Source organism: Notamacropus eugenii, chromosome 1, assembly GCF_028372415.1.
Source record: "Notamacropus eugenii isolate mMacEug1 chromosome 1, mMacEug1.pri_v2, whole genome shotgun sequence".
Taxonomy (NCBI): Eukaryota; Metazoa; Chordata; class Mammalia; order Diprotodontia; family Macropodidae; genus Notamacropus; species Notamacropus eugenii.
Genome location: NC_092872.1, coordinates 128,701,095 through 128,723,011, shown reverse-complemented (window position 1 = coordinate 128,723,011; position 21,917 = coordinate 128,701,095). Strand labels below are relative to the sequence as shown.

At 42.2% G+C, this 21,917-nt stretch overlaps 1 protein-coding gene and 1 long non-coding RNA gene across 9 annotated transcripts in view; one reads left to right on the top strand and one right to left on the bottom strand.

The window, feature by feature from the left end:
- Positions 1 to 21,917, top strand: part of MEGF11 (multiple EGF like domains 11) — a 475,650-nt gene that overhangs the window by 66,418 nt on the left and 387,315 nt on the right. The window lies entirely within an intron of this gene.
- LOC140506869 (uncharacterized) lies at positions 1,928 to 11,384 on the bottom strand. 3 transcript variants are annotated; one of them, XR_011968141.1, is made up of 4 exons: positions 11,265 to 11,373; positions 7,453 to 7,540; positions 5,777 to 5,861; positions 1,928 to 2,650 (listed from the first exon to the last, which is right to left on the bottom strand). It is a non-coding gene; the product is annotated as an uncharacterized lncRNA (long non-coding RNA). The 3 variants fall into 3 exon arrangements; XR_011968139.1 differs by lacking the exon at positions 1,928 to 2,650 and adding an exon at positions 4,765 to 5,249; XR_011968138.1 differs by lacking the exons at positions 1,928 to 2,650; positions 5,777 to 5,861 and having other exon boundaries at positions 7,113 to 7,540; positions 11,265 to 11,384.

Genomic DNA, 21,917 nt, shown 5'->3' with positions numbered 1-21,917 from the left:
CTCCTCATCAGAACTAGACCTCCCAGGCCGGGCTCTGCCTCCCTCCTCATATTAGAAGTAGCCCAAGGGAAGAGACTGCACCATCACCTCTTGGCCAGGGCTCTCCCCGGGGGGTTTGTGAGCACTCAATTAGAGATGTTGACTGACTGACTCTCCCTGTGCCCCTTCATCACAGCACTAAAGAAGAAAGATGTGCGTTTAAAGCCAGCCCTTATGTGTGCAGTGAATCTCTTCCATAAACAACACTATCTAGCCTTCGGGTCTTTCAGTGGATCCAGGAAGCAGAGAACAAAAACCAGCTGGATGCATGGATGTCTTTTTAGGACGGATAATTATTAATGGGCCCCAGCTCAGGTCAGGCTTTGACTGAGCAGAATGGAATCATGGTGGAGTTTGTTCTGGTAGAGGGGCTTTTGGCTCTCCTGCTCCCACGCAAGGGAAGGTGGGCTTAATTGTTTCCTTAAAAGGGGGCCTGCTCTCCTTTGGTGGGGGGGAGGTTCCCTCTCGGAGAGAGGCTCTTCAAGGGTCTTGCGCCAAGTGGGAAAGCCCTCAGGTGCTCAGAGCATCTGGGACAGTGCTTTCCATTTTTCTTTCCCTCTTCTTTCTCATCAAAACTTCTATGTCCCTTTTCCTGAGATAATCTTTCATTTGTACTGTCCGTATATCTTCTGTGTATCGTTATTTGCATGTTGTTCCCCCCCACCATTTGAATGTAAGCTTTTTTTTAAGGATGAACTTTTTTTTGGACCTTTCTTTGTATCCCTGGTGCTTAGTACAAGCACCTGATAGTCACAGTAAGTGCATGCTGTGATTATACGAATATACATAGTAATAAGTGCTTGTTGACTGATACCCTGTTCACTCAAGTCCCTGACTTTATGCTCTGCTAAGTGATAGTTTGTATAATTTTTCCTTTTATGGATGAAACTGAATTTATTGGAGTAGGGGATTCTCAGTGAGGAGTGTTCTCTGGCCAGTGTAGATCAGTAACTACTTTGCAGCTTTGTAAACTTAGAAATTTGCCTGAGGCTGAGCTAGGCTCACCTTGCCAGTAAGTATTCATTGTGGTTATTGTTGTTAGATGTAGAACTTGAACCTAGGTCTTTGCAGACCAATCTTAGCTCAGATGCGTAATATTTTATACTTTTAAAAATATGGTCACATCTTTTATTTCATTCGAGCCTCAGCGTATCCCTTTGAGATATGCAAAGCAGGCTCTATTTATATTTTGTAGATGAGATGATTGTGGCTCAGAGAAAAAAAAAAAAGACCTGGTAATGGCCAGGTCTGGAAAGCTGGCTTCCTAACTCCCAGCCCAGTGCTTTGCCCACCAAATGTTGCTGAAATGGGTTGTGCAGATAAACTAATTTATGCCTGAGTGTTAGCTAGGTAAAATATTATCACCCCTTTATCCCGGTGTAGGCTCTAGTAAAAATGTCCATGTTTCTAGAAGGTCTTTAGGAATGGTTCTGGTGGGGATTGTAGGCACAATGGCAGGTGGACTTAAGACTTGGTTGAGCTGTCTTCCTTACCTCCATCCTTGTGGCTGGAGAGTTGGGTAGAACATAACTTATTCACATTATTAATAGATATAGGGAAGGGCAGCTAGGCGGTGCAGTGAATAGAGCACCAGTGCAGGAGTCAGGAGGATCTGAGTTCAAATCTCACCTCAGACATTTCACGCTCACTAGCTGTGTGACCTTGGGCAAGTCACTTAACCCCAGTTGCCTCATCCTGGGTCATCTCCAGTCATCCTGATGAATATCTGGTCACTGGATTCAGATGGATCTGGAGGAGAAGTGAGGCTGGTGACCTGCACAGCTCTCCCTCACTCAAAACAGAGTCAAGTGCAAGTCATGTCATCATTTCTCTGATGGCATGGTCTTTTTGGCAACGAAGGACGAACACACACACAAATATAGGGAACTGAATCACAAAAAGTTGTCTTGTACTTCAGTAATAACATTTCCAGTTGTCTCCAAGGTTGGAACAATACCCTTCTCTTTCATCTCCACATTCCCATGTCAGGGCTTCTTAAACTTTTCCACTCTCAAGCCCTTTAACACTTCTTAAACTGTGGGTCCCTATATGGGATGTTGACCCACAATTTAAGAAGCACTGGCTAAATGATTATCTCTCAGCAGATGACTCCAAAATCCATTGATCCAGATATCTAACCTTTCTCCTGAAATCCAGTATCATCATACACATTGCTTGCTGGAACCTCTCCCTGCATATTCTATAGGCATCGAGAACTCAAAATGTACAAAATAGAACTCATATTTCCCACCAACACATCATTTCCTTCAAACTCCCCCATTTTTGTTGATGATTCAGGTGTGTAACCTTGGAATCGTCTTGACTTGACTCTTTCATTCAGCCTTTATATCCAGTCAGCTGCCAAATCTTGTTGAGCTTTCTTCCATAACATCTGTCTCATCCTTCCCCTTTTCTCTACGTGAAACTTCTTTACTTCAGCCTCTTCTCAGCTCTCACCTGGACTATTACAATCACCTCCTTCTTGGTCTCCTTGCCTTTGGTCTCTTTTCTTTCTAGTTCATCTTCTACACAGCTGTCAAGTTAATAATCCAAAACCACATCTGCCCTTTTCACTCCTCTATTCAAAATATCATTAGAGGCTCCTTATTGCCTATGGGATAAAATATAGAATCCTCAGCCCTTCATCAGGTTGGAATCCTGGTTTCAACTAACCTTTCTAGTCTTATATCATATTACTTCCCTTCATGCCCTCTCCCTATTCTTGTCTCCATAGTATGTCCCCATACTAAAGGCTACTTTGCCTTTACCCATACTCCTCCATGTCTGGAATGCCCTCCCTCTTCATTTTTAGCTTTCTTCAAAGCCCAGCTCAGAGGCTACCCTCCTAAAGGAAGTCTTTTCTGATCCTCCCATTTTTCCTTTTTTAAAATTAGTTTGTATGTTCTTTGTAATTACTTCCATGTATATTGTTGTGTCCCCTTAATAGAGTGTAAGCTCTTCTAGGAAAAGGGTTACTGCATTCTTGTCTTTGTATCTTATACCACAGTTCTTCCAAACATAGTAAGCACTTAACTTGTTGAACTGAAATGTTGTAGTGAATATAGTGTTGGACTAGGAGATGAGAAGACCTGAGTTTGAAATATGCCTCAGAAATTTACTGGCTCTGTGACCCTAGTCACTTAACCTCTCTCAGTCCCAATATCCTCATCTGCAAAAGGGGATAATAAAAGTTATCTATCTTCCAGGGTGGTTGTGAGGATCAAATGAGATAACATGCCAGTCAGTCAATCAGTGTTAAGTGACTACTATGTGCCTGACACTGTGCTAAGTGATGGGGATGCAAGAAAGGTGACTCAACAGGCTATATTTCTCAAGATTTTTCTAACATGACGCAGAAACCTCATCATCCCAGAAGATCACTCCCTCCTTAGATCATACACCAAGGAATGGACTGGGGGCCTCTCCCTCTGATTGGTTGGCTCTTCCCAGAACCTCCATTTAAAGAGGATACCCAGGTCAGTCATCTCCTCATTTCTCAGTGGGCTGAACTCCTCTTTATCATGCCTCTGCACCTGATATTTTCTCCCTTTCCTTCCTCTTTTTCTGAGGGTCTCTGTCTCCCCTTATAAGACAGTAACTTTTCCCTCTCTGTCCCCAACTCACCACCATAAAAAGAGGGTACCATTTGTGCCATTTACTCTGGGCATAGTTTGTGTTGCTTGCCCTAGGCCCAACCAACAAAAAAGCTGAAAAGATGAGATCAGAACCCAGGTCCTCTGATTTCTAGTTCACTGTTCTTTCCAGTATATTCTGATCCTTCTGGTTACAGACTGGCATAGTGGATACCTCATGGGAATTGGGGTTAGAAAGTCCTGGGTTCCAATACCCCTACAGGCATTTGCCAGCTTTGTGACCTCACTGAGCATATCACGTAAACACTCTGAGCCTTAGTTGTTTCATTCATAAAATGATTTTGGAGGTCCCTTCCATCTCTAAATCTTTGATATTTTCCTGGGAGAGAATACCTCATGTATTCCCTTGACTTTAAGTAGGGATGAATCCTGCCTAATGCGGGATAATTAAGGTCACATTTATTCCCAAAGATCTTAGGGTAAAAAAACAAAAACAAGCAAACAACTTGAATGAGGAGATTCATGAAATTTAAGAACTAGAAGGGATCTCTGAGATCAGCTAGTCCAACCCACACCTGACCCAAGTATGTTAGCTATCTTGGCAGGCTTTGTCATCTGCAAATGTGAGAAATGGGCAGACTCACCTCCATCAAAGGTATTGAGAATGTTATACAGTAGGGAGCTAAGTGCGGATCGTCAGGACACTATTTTGGAGACTTCCTTTCAAACTGACATTGAATTCACCAGTCCTATTGCCTCCATCTTACCCTCCTACCCCTAGAATGGTACAAAACCTTGTTAAACCTTGCTGAAGTTAAAACAAAGCAACGACTACAATAATGCAAATGAAAATAAACAAACTCAGTAAAATACAGTTGAATTAAGAGTAATTGAAATGACATTTTGGCCCTAAAGAAAAAACAAGGAAACACCTTCCTTTTGGTGGACAGGTATGGTAGGAGAGGCTTTTGATTTGTATGGAATACAGCCCATACTACTAGATGCTAAATGCCTTGTTGGGTCAGTTTGTTTGGCTTAACTGTTTTTCTTTCTTTGAAAGGAAGGCTTGGAGGAGTGGATTATATCTGGAATTGAATGAGCTAGAAACAAAAGGTAGCAATAAAACTTTAAAAACATAGATAAACTGTATTTATAGCATTTCCCTGACCTACCAGTCTTTTCCAAAAAGAAATGTGGTTGGATGTAACTAGTTCTCCATGAATCCATTCAGGTCCTTTGTGATCACTGCTTCTTTTTCTAGATATTCACTAATATTTCCTTTAATGAATACTTTAGAACTTTTCTAGAAGTCAAATTCCAGTTCACTAGTCAGCTTGTCTTTTCTATTCTCTTAACTTTGTTTTTTTTCTGAAACTGAGGATTCCCCCCTTCCTCCCTTTCCCCTGTCCCTCATGTCTAATTTTCTCCAAGACTTTTCAAATATCATGGACTTAGCAAACACATCTTCCAGTGCTTTCAGTACCTTGATCTGTGGTTCATTTAGGTTCAGTCACATGAACTCACCAAGGCAGCTAAGTTAGTAGTCTATTAGTCATTAGCTATTAGCCCTATTAGCCATTTTTGATGTGGTTTTTTTCCAGTCCAAAGATGATTTTCCTTAGTGGAGAAAGCAGAAGAAAATAAAATTTGAGCAGTTCTGTCTTTCCTCCATAGTCATCAGTTATCATCCCATGCCCAGCAGTTGTCCTGTCCTTTTCTTTCATCTTCCCTTTCTCCAATACAGTTAGAAAAACACTATGAACTCTTTTTGCTGTCCTTAGCATTCCTCACCAGTCTCAGCTATTTCTGACTTTTAGCACTCCTGACATCCTTATGTAAAATATTTGTAAAGCTCTTAGCACAATATCTGGCACATAGTAGGCACTTGATCCTTCCCTCCCTTCCTCTCTCTCTCCCTCCCTTCCTTCCTTCCTTCCTTCCTTCCTTCCTTCCTTCCTTCCTTCCTTCCTTCCTTCCTTCCTTCCTTCCTCCCTCCCTCCCTCCCTCCCTTCCTTGCTTCCTTCCTTCCTCTCTCCCTTTCCTTCTCTCTCTCTCTGTCTGTCTCTTTCTCTCTTTCTCTCTCCCTCTCCCTCCTGCCCTCCCTCCCTCTTTCAGCTCATAACTCTAGAACTAAAGTGATTTACCAGTTTCCATTTCCCCAGAAGTAGAGGCAGTGGATTGGTGCCTTATGCCTGGCTCCTGATTTCTTTCCCCTGAAGATGTAAGCTCCTAGAAGACAGAGATGGTTTCGTTTTGTCTTTGCCTCCCTAGTGCCCAGGACTGTGCCCAGCATAAGGGCAGCCCTCAGTGCCTTTTTTAATTCTCCTTTCTACCAGCCCCTTTGTTCTTTCCATTTTTCTGGGTCCTTTGCTTTCTGCTTCCAGGTTCTCTGATGGACTCTTCTGTTTCCCACCTTTGATAATCTTGGCCATCTCCTTTCTTGATTCTTATAGCTGTGCCCCAAGGATTTAAGCTTCATCCTCTCCAGAATGAAGTGATTGGTTTTTTTTTTAAAGTGTTCATTTTTCAAATAATTCTATCTTGCATTTGTGCCATTTAGCTTCCCCCTTCTTATTTTCTTCCTTTTTACTCCTCCCCACCCCCATCCCCCCCTTTTTTGATATCCAATTTACTCCAAATGGCAGCTGGCCAGCCTGGCTCAGAATAATCATAGATTGTAAAGCAGAGGCAGGAGGCAAAGTCAGCTGACTTGGAACCATCTAAAATGCAGCTCTCCACAGCTCCTCAAGCCCCCCCACCCCCACCTTGGGAAAGGACAAAAAACCAAAATCATATATACAGTCAAGCCCAGATTGTCTAAATGTAGATTATCCATGCTGTGGGTTATCTGTGACTGTTTAAAACCTACTGTGAGGCTAGCTTCCAATAGGATGAAGAGATCAGGTGGCCTTGTGAGGGGGGAGAAAGGGCTCAAGGCCTTTGGTGAAGAGGAAGAACAGGAAACTTGTCATTTAGTTGAGATTTTAATGTTGACTTGGTGAGACAAGATATTTCAATTTCTTTTGGGAGACAGAGAAAGGTTGTGAGTATTAAACTCCACTCAGAGATGTAGGGTGAGGGTAGGGTTATTTTCCTCACAATTCCCTTTATCCTTGACTGTGACATTTCAGACTTGATCTATTTATCAGAATTTCTTACTCTCAGAAGACAGTCTGGACTCAGATGTTTTCTAAAGGGAAAACAAGTATAACACACACTCCAGAGTGAAATAAGGCAGGTGCCCAAGGGATTCTGGAGGGTACCTTACTCTTTTGTAGGTAGGAGAAGGGAGGATTATATAGAATATTGAACTAGAAGGGAATTTATAAACATCCCTCCCCCATTTAAAAATTATTGCTCTTTTGTCTTATCAACAAGAATAATAACAAGTACCATCTAAATTTCCCAACATATCCCTTTCCCTTCCTCTTCCAGAGAGCTATTCCTTATGATAAAGAATAAAAAAGGAAAAACAACAGGTCAGAAAAACTAACCACCATTTTCAAAAGAAGTTGACATTACATGCAGAGTTTCATACCCATAGGCCCCCACCTCTGCAAGTAGAGGAGCTGTCTTGTTATCTTTTATCTTTGGGGTCAGAAGCTTGATTATTGTAATTTTATGTTTCTTCATTATTCTTCTTTCCATTTATATCGTTGTCATGATATGTTGTCATAGTGTATATACTGTTTTCCTGATTTTTCATGCTTTACTTTGCATCAGTTCATTTAAATCTTCCCATACTTCTATGTATTCATCATACTGAGAATCAGAAGAATCGAGAGAAAGGGGCAGGTAATTGACATAGTGAAGAACTTACTGAATATGGAGTGAAGCCCGGAGTTTAAATCCTGCCTCGGAGACTTATTATGTGACTCTTTAATTTTTCTCAGTCTTCGTTTTCTCATCTGTAAAAAGGGGATAATTTTAGCACCTGCTTTCCAGAGTTATTGTAAGAATCAAATCACATCATTTCAATGCTTTGCAAATCTTAACGTGTTTATTAAGTGTTAGCTTTTACTATTATAATCATCGTTTTTTACAACCTCATAATATTCCATTACATTTATATACCATGTCTTGTTTATACATCCCCTAATGGATGAGCATCTGTTTTGTTTCCAGTTCTTTGCTACAACAATGAAAAAAAATGCTGCTACCAATGTTTTTGCCCCCTCATTTTCTGTAGGAAATTGAGGAGCAAACAGAGGGAAGTGACCGGATCAATGTCACAAAGCCTAGTAAGTGGCAGAGCTTTGACCTGAGCCTAGGAGATGCCCAGGAGCTGAAGAGGAGAGTTCTAACTCCTTTGCTGTTTCCATAACCCTGCCTTTTGGGTGACAGAGACAGATCGAGCAGTTGATGAGGGTTATATAGGTTTGCTATGAGATCAAAGATGTTTCTAGATGGAAAAACCATGCTCTTCCTTTCTCCCTTCCCTGTTCCTCCTTTGGGCTGGAGAGTACCTTTCAACCCCTGTTACAGTCTTGTACCTGCTCTCATTCAGTGCCTTCCTTTCTCTGAAGTATGAATAAGACCTGCCTGCCAGGCTTAAACAAATATTTACCTGGATATGGGAAAGGTCCAGTCAAATGCACCTTGGAAGGGAGGTCTAGGGGCAATGCCAGTGACTTGAGCCTCCTGTCAGCGTATTGCTTTGACTGGGAACTGCTTTTATTCTCTGCCCTGATACTCAGTACTCAGTTAATTGTTATAACCAATCAGCTTAAATAATTAGTTAAGGCCCACTCAATTTAACAAATATTTATTAGATGCCTGTTATGAGGTGCATGGGATGTAAAGGAAAAAAATAGGCAGAGTCTCTGCCTTGTTGAGCAAATATAATGTATACACAAATGAATAACAAAGAATATAGAAAGTAGTTCAAAGTATTCATCTCCAGGAAGCCCTTCTCAGGGTAAGAGGAATTCAAATGTGAGACAGAGTAGAACTGTAGATTCAGATCTGGAGGTGACCTCAGAGTTCATGCAGTCTAAGCCAGTCATTTTATGGCTCAGAGGTGGGGTGGCTTGCTCATAGTCACATGGTTGGTTAATGAGACTTTAATCCAGGTTTTTTGATTATTCTTTGTCCTGCAAACTACCTCAGTATTCATTTTTTCCTTGTCATTGATGATTTGTAACTTTCCTCCTGACTACAGTGTCCTATTCCCCTAGTTTCTGTAGATCTGATTTAATGTTTCTTTGACCACCGCCTTGGCTCTTACCCTTTGCCTCCTTGGCATTTCCCAGTTCCTGGCTGCTCACTTTCCTTGTGATCTTGAATCTCATCATGTTCTTTCTGTTCTTTGGTACTAGTCTTCTTATTTACTGACAACGTCTGGTTCATGACTGCCTTGATCATTGTTCTTTGTGGGTGTCCCCCTTCTGGCTCTTTTTCTGGTCCCATAGAATCACAGAGTTGGAATATCTTGCAGAAGTGGTCTGATCTATTTTGTGTCTGTCTAGGAATTCCTTCTCCATCCTCTCTGAGGGAGTGGTCATCCAGACTTTTAATGCCTCCACCATGAGGAAATCCACTTTTCCTGAGGTTGTCTATTCATTCCAGTTTTGGAGACTTCTCATCATTGAGGGAGTTTTTCTTTACAGAGAACTGAAATCTGCCTCCTCTTCAGCTTCTTACTGTTTCTGTCTCTGTCCTCTGAGGCCAAATAGAATAAACCTTACCCCTCTTCTGCAGGAAAGCCCAGCAGATGCTGGAAGTTAGTTTTGCTGTCTCCCCCACCCCCTTCTCTTCTCCAGACTGAACATTCTTAGAGCATTTAGATGATCTGTGCCTGACACAATTTGAGTAGTCTGTCAGGATACTGGATAGCTTGTCAAGGTCCTACATGCATGCCTGGGTAGGACCCCTTCCTCCTGCCCTCCTGTTTCTTTCACTCTGACTCACTGGGCAGATTTGCCATAATGGATGAGATTCAAACTAACCAGGAGATGCAGCTTATTTTCATTTCTGATTGTGTACTCCTCTGTGTCCTTAGCAACACAAGCGTATCTTTCCTGGGCTATCACTTTGCTATTAAACAGATTCTTCTTCTGACTCTTATGGCACTATCAGTATTTCAGATACAAGCCAGGAGAGGAAATGATTGAATCTAAACAAAATTCTATTGAAATTGCTAGAGGAAAAAAAATCATAGAAGCAGATGTGTTGTTTATCTACAGTTATGTAAAGCTTTCTTTAAAAAAAAAGACTTGAAGGCTTGGGCTAAACATAAGAAATTGCTAAGAATGCTAATATGCTTTAATGTTTACAGGGCACTTTCCCTATAATTGCCCTATAATTGTGAGACAGGGAAGGAGAAATAAGATTCCCATCTTACAGCCGAGAAAACTGAGGTGTCAGAAAGGTGAGGTGACTGTGTACAGTTACACATGAATCTGTATGGCTACCCAGCTAATATCAGAGGCAGGATTGGAATGCATGTCTCCTGACTCCAAGTGAATGAAAGAATCAATCGGTGTTTATTAAACAGCTGTTATGTGTTACATGATAGGGACACATAAAAAATGAAATGGTCCTTGCTCTGAAAGAGCTTAAGCCTTTTGGTGGAGATGGTATGTACCCATGCTTGGACAGATAGAATAAATAATAAAATAAATATGAGGAGGGCACCTGCCACTGGGGGAGAGGGATGAGGAAAGGATTTGTGTAGCAAGTGGCGCTTGAGAGGAGTCTTGAAGGAAGTCAGGGGTTTGATGAGGCAGAGGTGAAGAAAGAGTATATTCTAGGCATGGGGGACAATGATGAAAAGACACTTAGAGGGGATATGGAGTGCCCTGGGGAGGAACAGTAAGAAGGCTCCTTTGACTGGACTATAAACTACAGGAGGGAAAATAGTATATAATCAGACTGGATGTGTAGGTTAGTACAAAGTCGAGAAGGATTTTAAAAGACAAATAGAGGAGTTTTTATTTCATCCTACAGGCAATAGGGAGGCATTAAAGTTTATTGAGTAGAGGAGTGACATGGTCAGACCTGTGCGTAAGGAAAGTCACTTTGGCAGCTGTTCAGCACCTCTTACTCTCCACCTCATTTCCTGGAATGGATTCCATCAAGAGTGTGGAGTGACCTGATATGTAGGATTCTCTCAATCCAGTTCAGCAGAAGCATCTGACTTGCCGTGATGGAGAACCAGACTAGGGGCTGGGGGTGCTACAATAGCAGGAGTCCCTTCTGGGAGGGAGGAGGGTGGTTGAGATTCATTTATTCATTAAACAGCTCTGTGTACAGGTTGGGGATGGGGAGGGAGAGGAAAAAAGTTTAGATAAAATATCTCCATTCCCTTTGGAGCTGACCTCCACAATCCTGTATAAGCCTTCAAGTTCTATAAATGTTTTCAGTTGAGATGAGTAGGACTCACCTTGAAAAGCTGAGATTTTTCCAAGATGTCGACTTAGGGGAGGGAAAATAACTGGGTAGCATTAGGTTCTTCCTTCTACATGTGGAAAGTCACGGAGTAACTTGCAGATTTGACAGCAGATTGTCAGTCAGGAGGATTGAACCACCTTGTTTCTCTTTGAGCAGAGTTTCAGACTGACAATGTTGATCACCTGAAATCCACTGATATTCAGAAGCCCCTTTTTCCACCCCACCATCCTTTCTACTCACCTTCCATCTCAGTTCGAGGAATGTTTCCCCTCACCCTTCCCCGTGAATAATACACTAGCTGCCCAGGGGAGTTGACTCTTGCACCAGTTTGCAAGCCTGTTTAAAAAATCCCAGTTTTATAAACCTCTTTGAAAGGAGTGACAGGTCTTACTCCAGGATAATCATTTATAGATCAGGTGATGATTTCCTTCTGTGTCTTAATGACACTTGTATTCTCAGGAGAGCCCAGCCAGCCTTGTCAGATACTGCTGATGCACCTTCTTGTGTGTGTGTGTATGTGTGTGTGTGTGTGTGTGTGTGTGTGTGTGTGTGTGTGTGTGTCCAGGATCAAACAGTAGCCTGACCAGTCTTGTCAGATAATGCTGATGCTCCCTCTCTGAGCCTGCCTGCCCTGGTCAATCAGACTCAGTCTTTTCATTTGCATTCCCTTTCACCTTTGGTGTCCATGCTGGAGCTGAACTCAAAAAGCTCCTTCCTCTGAAGAACTTTTGACTCTCAGAAACACGAGGCTCTAGGAATCTTTCTGGGGAACAGGCTCTAGAGGTTGAAGGTACCTCTAGAAAGGTACTTTCTTTGTTCTGGTATTATTAAAAGATATATCTTCCTCTGATCTCTCAATCTTCCCACTGGGCACCTTCAAAGGACTACTTTACAAAGGAAAGATTGGAGGATGATGTTGGATGAAAGCAGGGTAATGTTTTCTTGGCTTTCTGGGTTCCCTAGGGTTGTAAAGATGGAGCTTTTTTCAAAAAAAAATCTCAGAAATGGAAGGGACCTCCACCATCTTCTAGTTAAACCTCTATCTGAACAAGAATTCTCTTTATCACATATCCCACTAGTCTAAGTGAAAAAAAAAAAACGTCCAACGATGTGAGCCACTGTGTTTGGACAACTCTTGGTTTTTAGGGATTTTTTCCCTTATGTTATTCCTAAATTTGTCTCTCTTTCAGTCATTTGCTCCTGGCTCTTTTCATCTGTGGCCAAAGGGAACATATTTGTAGTTTGTTGATTTAGAGCTAGTAAGGACTTCAGAGGTCATCAAGAGCAACTCTCTTAATAGTATAGGATATAGTGACTTGCTCAAGGTCATACAGGTAGGAAGTATGGAAGCTGGAGCTTAAACGTACTCCTCTAATCCCCTCTGGCCTTTGACTGCTTTTGAGAACTGTCATGTGCCTCCCATTTCTACTCCTAGTCTCCCCATCCTCAGCCTGAATATTTTCGGTTCCTTTGACTGATCTTATCGTGGTGATATAGTTGCTCTTTGGATTAGGCAAAGGATCTGGACAAGTGCTCAAAAGGAGAATTTTCTGGAGGAAACTCCTAAGTTTTGGGAAAGTGGGTCAGTATTATTAATTCTCAAAGGGCTCTTTGCATTTTTTGAACACCTATTTGTGTGTTAGGTGCCCAGAATACAAAAACAAAAATGAGGCAGTTCTGCCTTCAGAGAGCACACATTCTGTTTGTGAAGACAGCTTGTACCCATATAAATACATACTTGTTATATGTGAGAGGGGAATTGAGAGGCCTCAGAGGGGAAAGTCCAAGAGAGAGCCTTGGGGTACACTTGAAGTTAGAGGTGGCATTTGTCCTGGGCTTTCCAGGACGTGGCAGTGATAAGGGACTGCATTCCAGAGAGGCAAGACAACTTGTGCAAACTCATGGCCATGGAATCTGAAATGTGAGGAAAAAACAAGAAATCCAATTGAGGTTTACCTTAGCGTGCATGAAGTAGAGCATTGTATAATAGCCTAGGATGGTAGGTTATAAAGGATTTAAAATGCCAAAAAGAGTAGTTTGTATTTAATTCTAGAGGTAATAGGGAGTTTATTAAGCAAGGGAATGATATGGCCAGACTTGTGCTTTAGAAAAATCAATTTGGCAGCTACATGGGGGAGGAATTGGATAGGGGAGAGACTAGAGACTGGCACACAGTTAGGACGCTGTTGCAGTAGCCCTAGTGGGAAGTGATGAGGGCCTATAATAGGTGGGTGATTGAGAGGCGGGCATGGAAGAGGGTGGTAGACATGTAAGTAGAGAGGATAAAGGTATGAGGGATTTTGTGAAATTAGAATCAATAAGTCCTGGTAACTGACTGGATTTATGGGATGAATGGGAATGAATCCCTGAGGATAACACTGAGATTTCAGATTTGTATGACTTGAAGGTTAGTGGTACCCTTGCTAGAAATAGAGAAATTCGGATGAGGGATATAGTTTGTTTTTTGGTGGGGGAAGAGAATAAGTTTTATTTTGAACACTTTGAATTTGAGATGAGATATCAGTTTGATATGCCCAAAAGGCAGTTGGGACTAGAGCTAGAGAAAGAGTTGAGGGCCAGAGATATGAATCTGGGAGTCATCTAGATAGAAATGATAATTTAATTCATTGGAGTTTATGAAGTCACTCAGAGAGAGAAAGACAAAGAGAAAGGGAGAGGGAGAAAGGGATACGGACAGGAAGAGGGGGAGGAGAGGGAGAGGGGAATGTCCCAGGGAGAGCCTTGGGGTACACTTGAAGTTACAGGCCATGATATGGATGGTGACCCAGCAAAGATGACTGAGAAGTGATCAGACAGATAGAAGGAGAACCAAGACAGCAGCTATATAAAAACTGACCAAGGAGGAGTAGCTAGAAGAAAATGGTCAACAATGTTAAATATAGAAGATAGAATGAAGATTGGGAGAAGACTATTCTACTTGTCAATTAACACAGCATAATGTTAGCTTCAGAGAAGGAAGCTGAAGTTGAGAGATGAGGTCGGAACACAGATTGCAAGGGGTTGAAAAGTGAACAAGAGGAGAGGAGTTGGAGGTACAGAAGGTACTCAAAGAGTTTGGGTGTGAGATGGAAGAAGAATATAGGATGGGGATGGGTCAAGTGAAGGTTATTATTTATTTTTAAAGAAGAGGGATGCCTGACCACATTTGTGGGCAACAGAGAAGGAAGCAAAACAAAAGTAGAGATTGAAGATTATAGAAAGGGGGTGATTTTTGGAGGGTGGACTGGGACAATCTGCTGGAGGAGACAGGAGGAGGAAGTGGGATTGAAATTTGGGTTTGGGCAAGAGAAGGACCACCTCTTTTTTAAAGCCTGGAGTAATGGAGGGCAATGTCAAGGAGGGCTTTGAGATGTAGAGAAGAGGGAGCTCACAGCAAATGGTCTCCTTCCTCAGTAAATTATGAATAAAGGCCATCTACCCAAGAGGGCAAAGGGAAGATAGGTTATGAGAGGCTTAAGAAAGGTTGGAAACTGCTGCTGTGGGGTGTGTGATAGAGAATCAGTCAGGGAGGAATAAAAGGATTGCTTTCTTGCATTGAGGCTCCAACTGAGATTGGAGAACACGAATTTTTAGTGGGCCTCATCTTCTTGGCTAGATGACTTCTGTCATGTTGGTTACACAGCATGTGGGTAGTAGAGGAGGTAGATTATGGTACTAGTCTATTTAGACTTTGGTAGGATGTGAGCAAAATTATGAAAATGGGGCAAGGAATTAGAGAATTAAAGACGGTGTAATGTTGAATTGCTTACCTCTAGGATCAAGGCTGGGAAAGCAGGAAAAAAAAGCCAGAGTAGAGGCAGTAAATGACTGGGGAGAGTAGTAATGGGTCAAGAGACCTAGGCTTTCAAGTTACTGTTCTTAATGATAGAGGACAGAAGCATGAATAATCAGAAAACCACTTTAAAGCTTTAGAGTAACATCGTTTTCAGGCATTGCCATCTACTCCCTTCGTCAATTATTCCTTCTGTTACTAGCCCAAGATTAGAGCAGGAACGTTGTGAGGTGGTAGAACGAGGATGACATTTGGAATCAGAGATCCTGCGTTCAAATCTAGTCTCGGCTACTCTCTCCACACCCTATATGTACCAAAGTATGTCACTTTACCTCCTTGGCTTGGGTTTTCTAATCTGAAAAATTAAGGGGTTGCTCTACATGACTTCTAAGATTTCACCTCTAAATCTGTGATTGTAATGTAGATGGGCACCCTGGATAATATTCTTGTGGATAATTGAATCACCTGTATTTCCTGGTAGACCCAGTGTACAAGTTGGTAGCGGCTTGAGACAGAGTACTGGGAGGAGGGCTAAACCACCCCAGGCTGTCTCTATTTCTCTTGTGTATTTAAATTGAGAGTCAGAAAATGTGTCGGAGTGAGATCGTAATTAAATTGTGGACACAGTGCCAGACAACTTAACGAGAGCCCCCTCATGCTACATGCTCCCAAATTTAATTTTCCAAATAAACTCAGTGTGGCATTGATGCCCAGGGAGGATCAATAGAATGGAAATTGCTTGCAGTTTCCCCTAAAGTGTTGCAATGGATTAGTGCTCTCACATTTCCCCTCCGCAGTCCTTTTTCTGCCAGAGTGGGCCCGGCATTCATTCCAGGCACATACGATTTAAGGAAACGGGGAAAAAAAATGGAAACTACAAACTGTGCTCCCGAGTACACTCTTGCCTGTGATGTGTAGGCTTTCAGAAGATTTTTAGATCATAAGTCATTGTGGGGAAAGTGGTTATTGTGAAGTAACGTATTTCCTAGGTTTTGGGTGGGTGGGTGGGTGAGCTTGTGGAGGAAGTTTGGAGGTTGGAATATTTTGAGAAGGCGCATTGTAACAAGGTTGGGTAAGTTTAAGCCAAACCTCAAAACCTAAATGGCAGTCAAATGCTTGGCTTCTGCTTTGCTGGGAGGTGGGAACAGTCCTTTGCTGATAGGTAACTTTCTAGTTCTCTTGTGTTCCTTTACTATCCTTGGGAGTGGTAGGTGCAGAAGGGGGAGTATAGTCACAGATAACTTTTGAAAACTCATGGCCATAGGGCTGGGGAGTAATGGTGCTGCACAGATAATCCTTTAAGCTCATTCTGCCTAGAGGCTGTGTGTGTGTGTATATGTGTGTGTGTGTGTGTGTGTGTGTGTGTGTGTGTGTGTGTGTGTGTGTGTGTGTGTGTGCGCGCGCGCGAGCAGTTGGGGTTAAATGACTAGGGCACAGCTACTATGTGTATGAGGATAGATTTGAACTCAGGTCTTCCTGACTCCAGAGCTGGTGCTCTATCCACTGTGCCACCTAGCTGCCCGTTCTAGTAGTTTTGACTGCCACAAATTCAACACTGCAGATGTTTGTTTGTATTTGTGTGGAGAACTGTGCTGGGCAAGATACAAAGTTTAGATTAAATATGTTCCCTCTTCTCAGGAAGCTTATAGTCTGTCAGGGAGCTGTGTCCCATATATAACACAAAACAATTCATCGTTGGGTAGAGGAGAGTGGATATGGAGGAGTATAGCATACAGCTATCTCTGGTCCTCCCTGATTAGTGTGAACAATGAATTCACCAAAATGGTCACATTATTCAAATTTGCATTGCATATTTCCACTGGGCTGGAACCAGTCATGGTATTTCATATAATTATAACTTCAGATAGCATGAATTAATATACATGGGACCACTTCAGGCACATTCATTATTTGCAGTAAAAGGAACCTGGCTGAGTTGTTGGTTGGTTTTGCTGAACTGTTTTTTTCCCTCTCTTTCAAAAATTCTTTGTTTCGTGGAATGAATTCCTGATTAGGGGAGACAGGAGGAAGGCTATATTTGGAAATACAAATGATGTTAAAAAAAAAAAACCAATACACAAATTTGGAAGAGAAATACAAGCAAAGTGTGAGGTCCTGAGTGAAGTCCTGGAATGATCAGAGATTTCAAGGAGGAGGCAAAATGTGACTTGAGATTTAAGTGGTGGATTTCAATAGATGAAGGAAGAGAGAAGATGGCCTAGTTGTAGGGAGCAGACTGAGTGGATGTGCGGAGGTAGGAAAGCAGGGGCCACGTAACGGAATTGATGAGTATACCTGTTTGGTTGAAACATAGAGCAAGCTAGAGTATAGGCAGTCAGGTGGCACACTGGATAGAGCACGGGGTCTATAGTCAGAAAGATTTGAATTTCAATCCAAACTGGGCAAGTTACTTGATCTTTCTCTCCCTCAGTTTCCTCAGCTGTAGAATGATACAAATAACACCTACACTGCAGGTTGTTGTATGGATCAAATGAGATAATATTTGTAAGTGCTCAGCACAGTACTTGGCATGCAGTAGGCACTTAATAAATGCTTATTCTCTCATACTATTCCCCCTTTTTTTTTTTTTGAGAGGAGTTGTTTGTCCTTCAAAGAGGATTAGTGACTTCATGGGGTGATGTCTTGACTTGCGTGTGAATTGCATTTAAGTGAGGCATCAGCCTTGCTCTTTTCCAGAGTCATAGAAGTCCAGGGGCAGGACAAAAGTTAAGATGACAGTGGATGACCTTGGCATCTTCGATGCCATGGGAACAAATTGTTCCCATCCTCCCATTCCAACAGGGGAAGTCTTCACATGCTTGGCATAACTCACCAATGTGTTTGAGGCCCATTGGTTACCTGCAACTTTGTGTGCCAAGACAGTTTATGGGGGTGTGGCTACTGTGCATGCTAGAGCTTCTTGGAGCTACAGGTAAGAGTTGAGTGCCCAGGTGGACACCAAAGGTGAATGAGCAGCCCTGAAAAGTGCTTTGCAAACTTGGCACCAGAGGGCAGAGAAACTTGAATACCAAACAAAGGAATTAGAATTTTATTAGGTAGGCAAGAGAGAGGTACTGAAAGATTTTGGACAGAGGAATAACTTGATCAGATCTATGCAGAAGGAGGATTAGTTTTTGAGTTAAGATCAACCGAAAGGCTCTGACCAAAGGTGTGTGTGTAAATGACAGTATGTACTGCAATATTGGCCATAGGAATAGAAGGTAAGGGGATGGTTGTAAGAGATACTGTGAAGGTAGAATTGAAAAGGACTTGGATGGGGGAAGGAAGGAGAGAGGGAAGTGACAAAAAGTCCTGAAGTTAATGACCTGGTTGATCCCACTATGAAAGAAATAATGAAGTCAGAAGGAGAGCAGATTTTATGGGAAATTGATAAACTTGGTTTTGGACATGTTGATTTTGATGTCTTGATGGGATACCCAGGTGGTTGTGTTCTACAGATTAGAAATGTTTATCTGTACCCCTAGAAAAAGATAAGGACCAAAGAGAGAAACCTCCATAAAGGTAACAGTTGCAACTGGGCAGGTGAATGAGATCAAAATGGGAGTACCACAACCACTACTGCCAAATCACTAGCTAGGAACTGACTGGGGGTTTTGTGTCCTTTTCTTGGCTTTGGAGGTGTCACTAATGAGCAAGAAAAGGAGAAAAATCAAGGGTCCAAGACATCCACAGGCTGGACCTTTGGGCCTTGGATAATGGAAGCTCTTCAGTATGGGAATTTGTTTTTGTTTGATTATGAGTATTTAGATACAAGGGTTTTGATTTTCTTTTTTATTGTCTAATGTTTTGGGGTGGGGGAGAGAGGAAGGAGAACTAATAAACACTTGGTAAGTGAAAAAAATGAATTAAAAAAGAATGGAGGCTCTTCCCTAGCCCTAGCAATCATAGTTGGTGTTTTTTTTTAATTTTTTATTTTATTTTTATTTTTCTTTAAATTAATTAATTTGTTTAACTTTTAACATTCATTTTAACAAAATTTTGGGTTCCAAATTTTCTCCCCTTTTGTCCCTTCCCCCCCCAAACACCAAGCATTCTAATTGCCCCTATGACCAATCTGCTCTCTCTTCTATCATCCCTCTATGCCCTTGTCTCCATCTTCTCTTTTGTCCTATAGGGCCAGATAACTTTCTATACCCCTTTACCTGTATTTCTTATTTTCTAGTGGCAAGAACATTACTCGACAGTTGTTCCTAACACTTTGAGTTCCAAGTTCTTTACCTCCCTCCCTCCCTCCCCACCCCTTCCCTTTGGAGGGCAAGCAATTCAATATAGGCCAAATCTGTGTAGTTTTGCAAATAACTTCCATAATAGTTGTGTTGTATAAGACTAACTATATTTCCCTCCATCCTATCCTGTCCCCCATTACTTCTCTTCTCTTTTGATCCTGTCCCTCCCCATGAGTGTCGACCTCAAATTGCTCCCTCCTCCCCATGTCCTCCCTTCCATCATCCCCCCCACCCTGCTTATCCTCTTATCCCCCACTTTCCTGTATTGTAAGATAGGTTTTCATACCAAAATGAGTGTGCATTTTATTCCTTCCTTTAGTGGAATGTGATGAGAGTAAGCTTCATGTTTTTCTCTCACCTCCTCTCTTTATCCCTCCACTAATAAGTTTTTTGCTTGCCTCTTTTATGAGAGATAATTTGCCGCATTCCATTTCTCCCTTTCTCCTCCCATATATTTCTCTCTCACTGCTTGATTTCATTTTTTTAAAGATATGATCCCATCCTCTTCAATTCACTCTGTGCACTCTGTCTCTATGTGTGTGTGCGTGTGCGTGTGCCTGTGTGTGTGTGTAATCCCAGCCAGTACCCAGATACAGAAAAGTTTCAAGAGTTACAAATATTGTCTTTCCATGTAGGAATGTAAACAGTTCAACTTTAGTAAGTCCCTTATGACTTCTCTTTGCTGTTCACCTTTTCATGCTTCTCTTCATTCTTGTGTTTGAAAGTCAAATTTTCTTTTCAGCTCTGGTCTTTTCATCAAGAATGCTTGAAAATTCTCTATTTCATTGAAATACCAATTTTTCCCTTGAAGTATTATACTCAGTTTTGCTGGGTAGGTGATTCTTGGTTTTAGTCCTAGTTCCTTTGACTTCTGGAATATCCTATTCCATGCCCTTTGATCCCTTAATGTAGAAGCTGCTAGATCTTGTGTTATCCTGATTGTATTTCCACAATACTTGAATTGTTTCTTTCTAGCTGCTTGCAATGTTTTCTCCTTGACCTGGGAACTCTGGAATTTGGCCACAATGTTTCTAGGAGTTTCTCTCTTTGGATCTCTTTTAGGAGGGGATCTGTGGATTCTTTCAATATTTATTTTGCCCTCTGGTTCTAGAATCTCAGGGCAGTTTTCCTTGATAATTTCATGAAAGATGATGTCTAGGCTCTTTTTTTGATCATGGCTTTCAGGTAGTCCCATAATTTTTAAATTGTGTCTCCTGGATCTATTTTCCAGGTCAGTTGTTTTTCCAATGAGATATTTCACATTATCTTCCATTTTTTCATTCTTTTGGTTTTTTTGTGATTTCTTGGTTTCTCATAAAGTCATTAGCCTCCATCTGTTCCATTCTAATTTTGAAAGAACTATTTTCTTCAGTGAGCTTTTGAGTCTCCTTTTCCATTTGGCAAATTCTGCTTTTGAAAGCATTCTTCTCCTCATTGGCTTTTTGAACCTCTTTTGCCAATTGAGTTAGCCTATTTTTCAAGGTTTTATTTTCTTCAGCATTTTTTTTGGGTCTCCTTTAGCAGGGTGCTGACCTGCTGTTCATGCTTTGACTGCATGTCTCTAATTTCTCTTCCCAGCTTTTCCTCCACCTCTCTAACTTGATTTTCAAAATCCTTTTTGAGCTCTTCCATGGCCTGAGCCCATTGAGTGGGCTGGGATATAGAAGCCTTGACTTCTGTGTCTTTGCCTGATGGTAAGCATTGTTCTTTCTCATCAGAAAGGAAGGGAGGAAATGCCTGTTCACCAAGAAAGTAACCTTCTATAGTCTTATTTCTTTTCCCTTTTCTGGGCGTTTTCCCAGCCAGTGACTTGACTTCTGAATATTCTCTTCACACCCACTTAGCCTCCTGATCCTCTCAGCCAGCACATGGGGTCTGAGACTCAAATGCTGCTTCCCAGCCTCAGGGCTTTTGGCGGGGGCAGGGCTGCTATTCAGTGTGAGATTAAGTTTAGGTGCTCAGGTGGGGGCAGGGCCGCCTCTTGGGCTCTGTTCCCTCAAGGGGTTTATGCAGAGACCTTCAACAATGGATCCAGGCTCCTGCCTGCTTGGGGAGCCTTGGTCTGCTCCCACCTCTGCTGCTGCCTCCCGAGGGGGCCTGAGTTATGGGGGCACCCCACTCCCCTCTCGACCTGCCAAAGAGATCCTCTCACCGACCCCCGTCACCTGTGGGTGGAGGGACCCACGTGGCCGCTGGAGATCCCGTCCCTGAAGCCCGCTCGGATCTTCTCCTCTCGGTGCCGGGGCCGCAGCACCCAGCCCACGGCACAAAGGACTATTTGCGAGAGGTTTGCAGGTCCCTCTGGAACAGAAATCTCCTTCGCTCCAATGTTCTGTGGCCTCTGGTGCTACAGAATTCGCAGTGAGTTGCTATTTACAGATGTTCTATGGGTTGTGGGTTTGGAGCTATGTGTATGTGTGTCTTTCTACTCCGCCATCTTCCATAGTTGGTGTTTTGAGGGTAGGGATATGCTTGACTGTCACCTACCGTAGGAGTCCAGGAGAGAGGGAAGCCTGGAGCTGAAGCCTCTGTGGGCTTGTTCTGGGATGCACTACTCTCAGAGAGGCCCCTCTACCCATCATTTAAATCCCAGCTTATAGTCTTCTTTCTTCTTTAAGCCTGTCCCAACTTCCTCTCTAGACATCATAAACCACCTAAGTGGACAAGAGAAATGCAGCTTGTGAGAGAAGTGCATTATTTCATATTATATTTATGTATATGAATTAGCCCCTTGAAAATAGACCATAAGCTCCATGAGGACACACGTCATTGTCTCCCCAATCCTGACAGATGGAGCTAAAGATGCTTCGTGATGTTGACAGACTGACCATGTTTGGAGACTTCCAGGGAGAA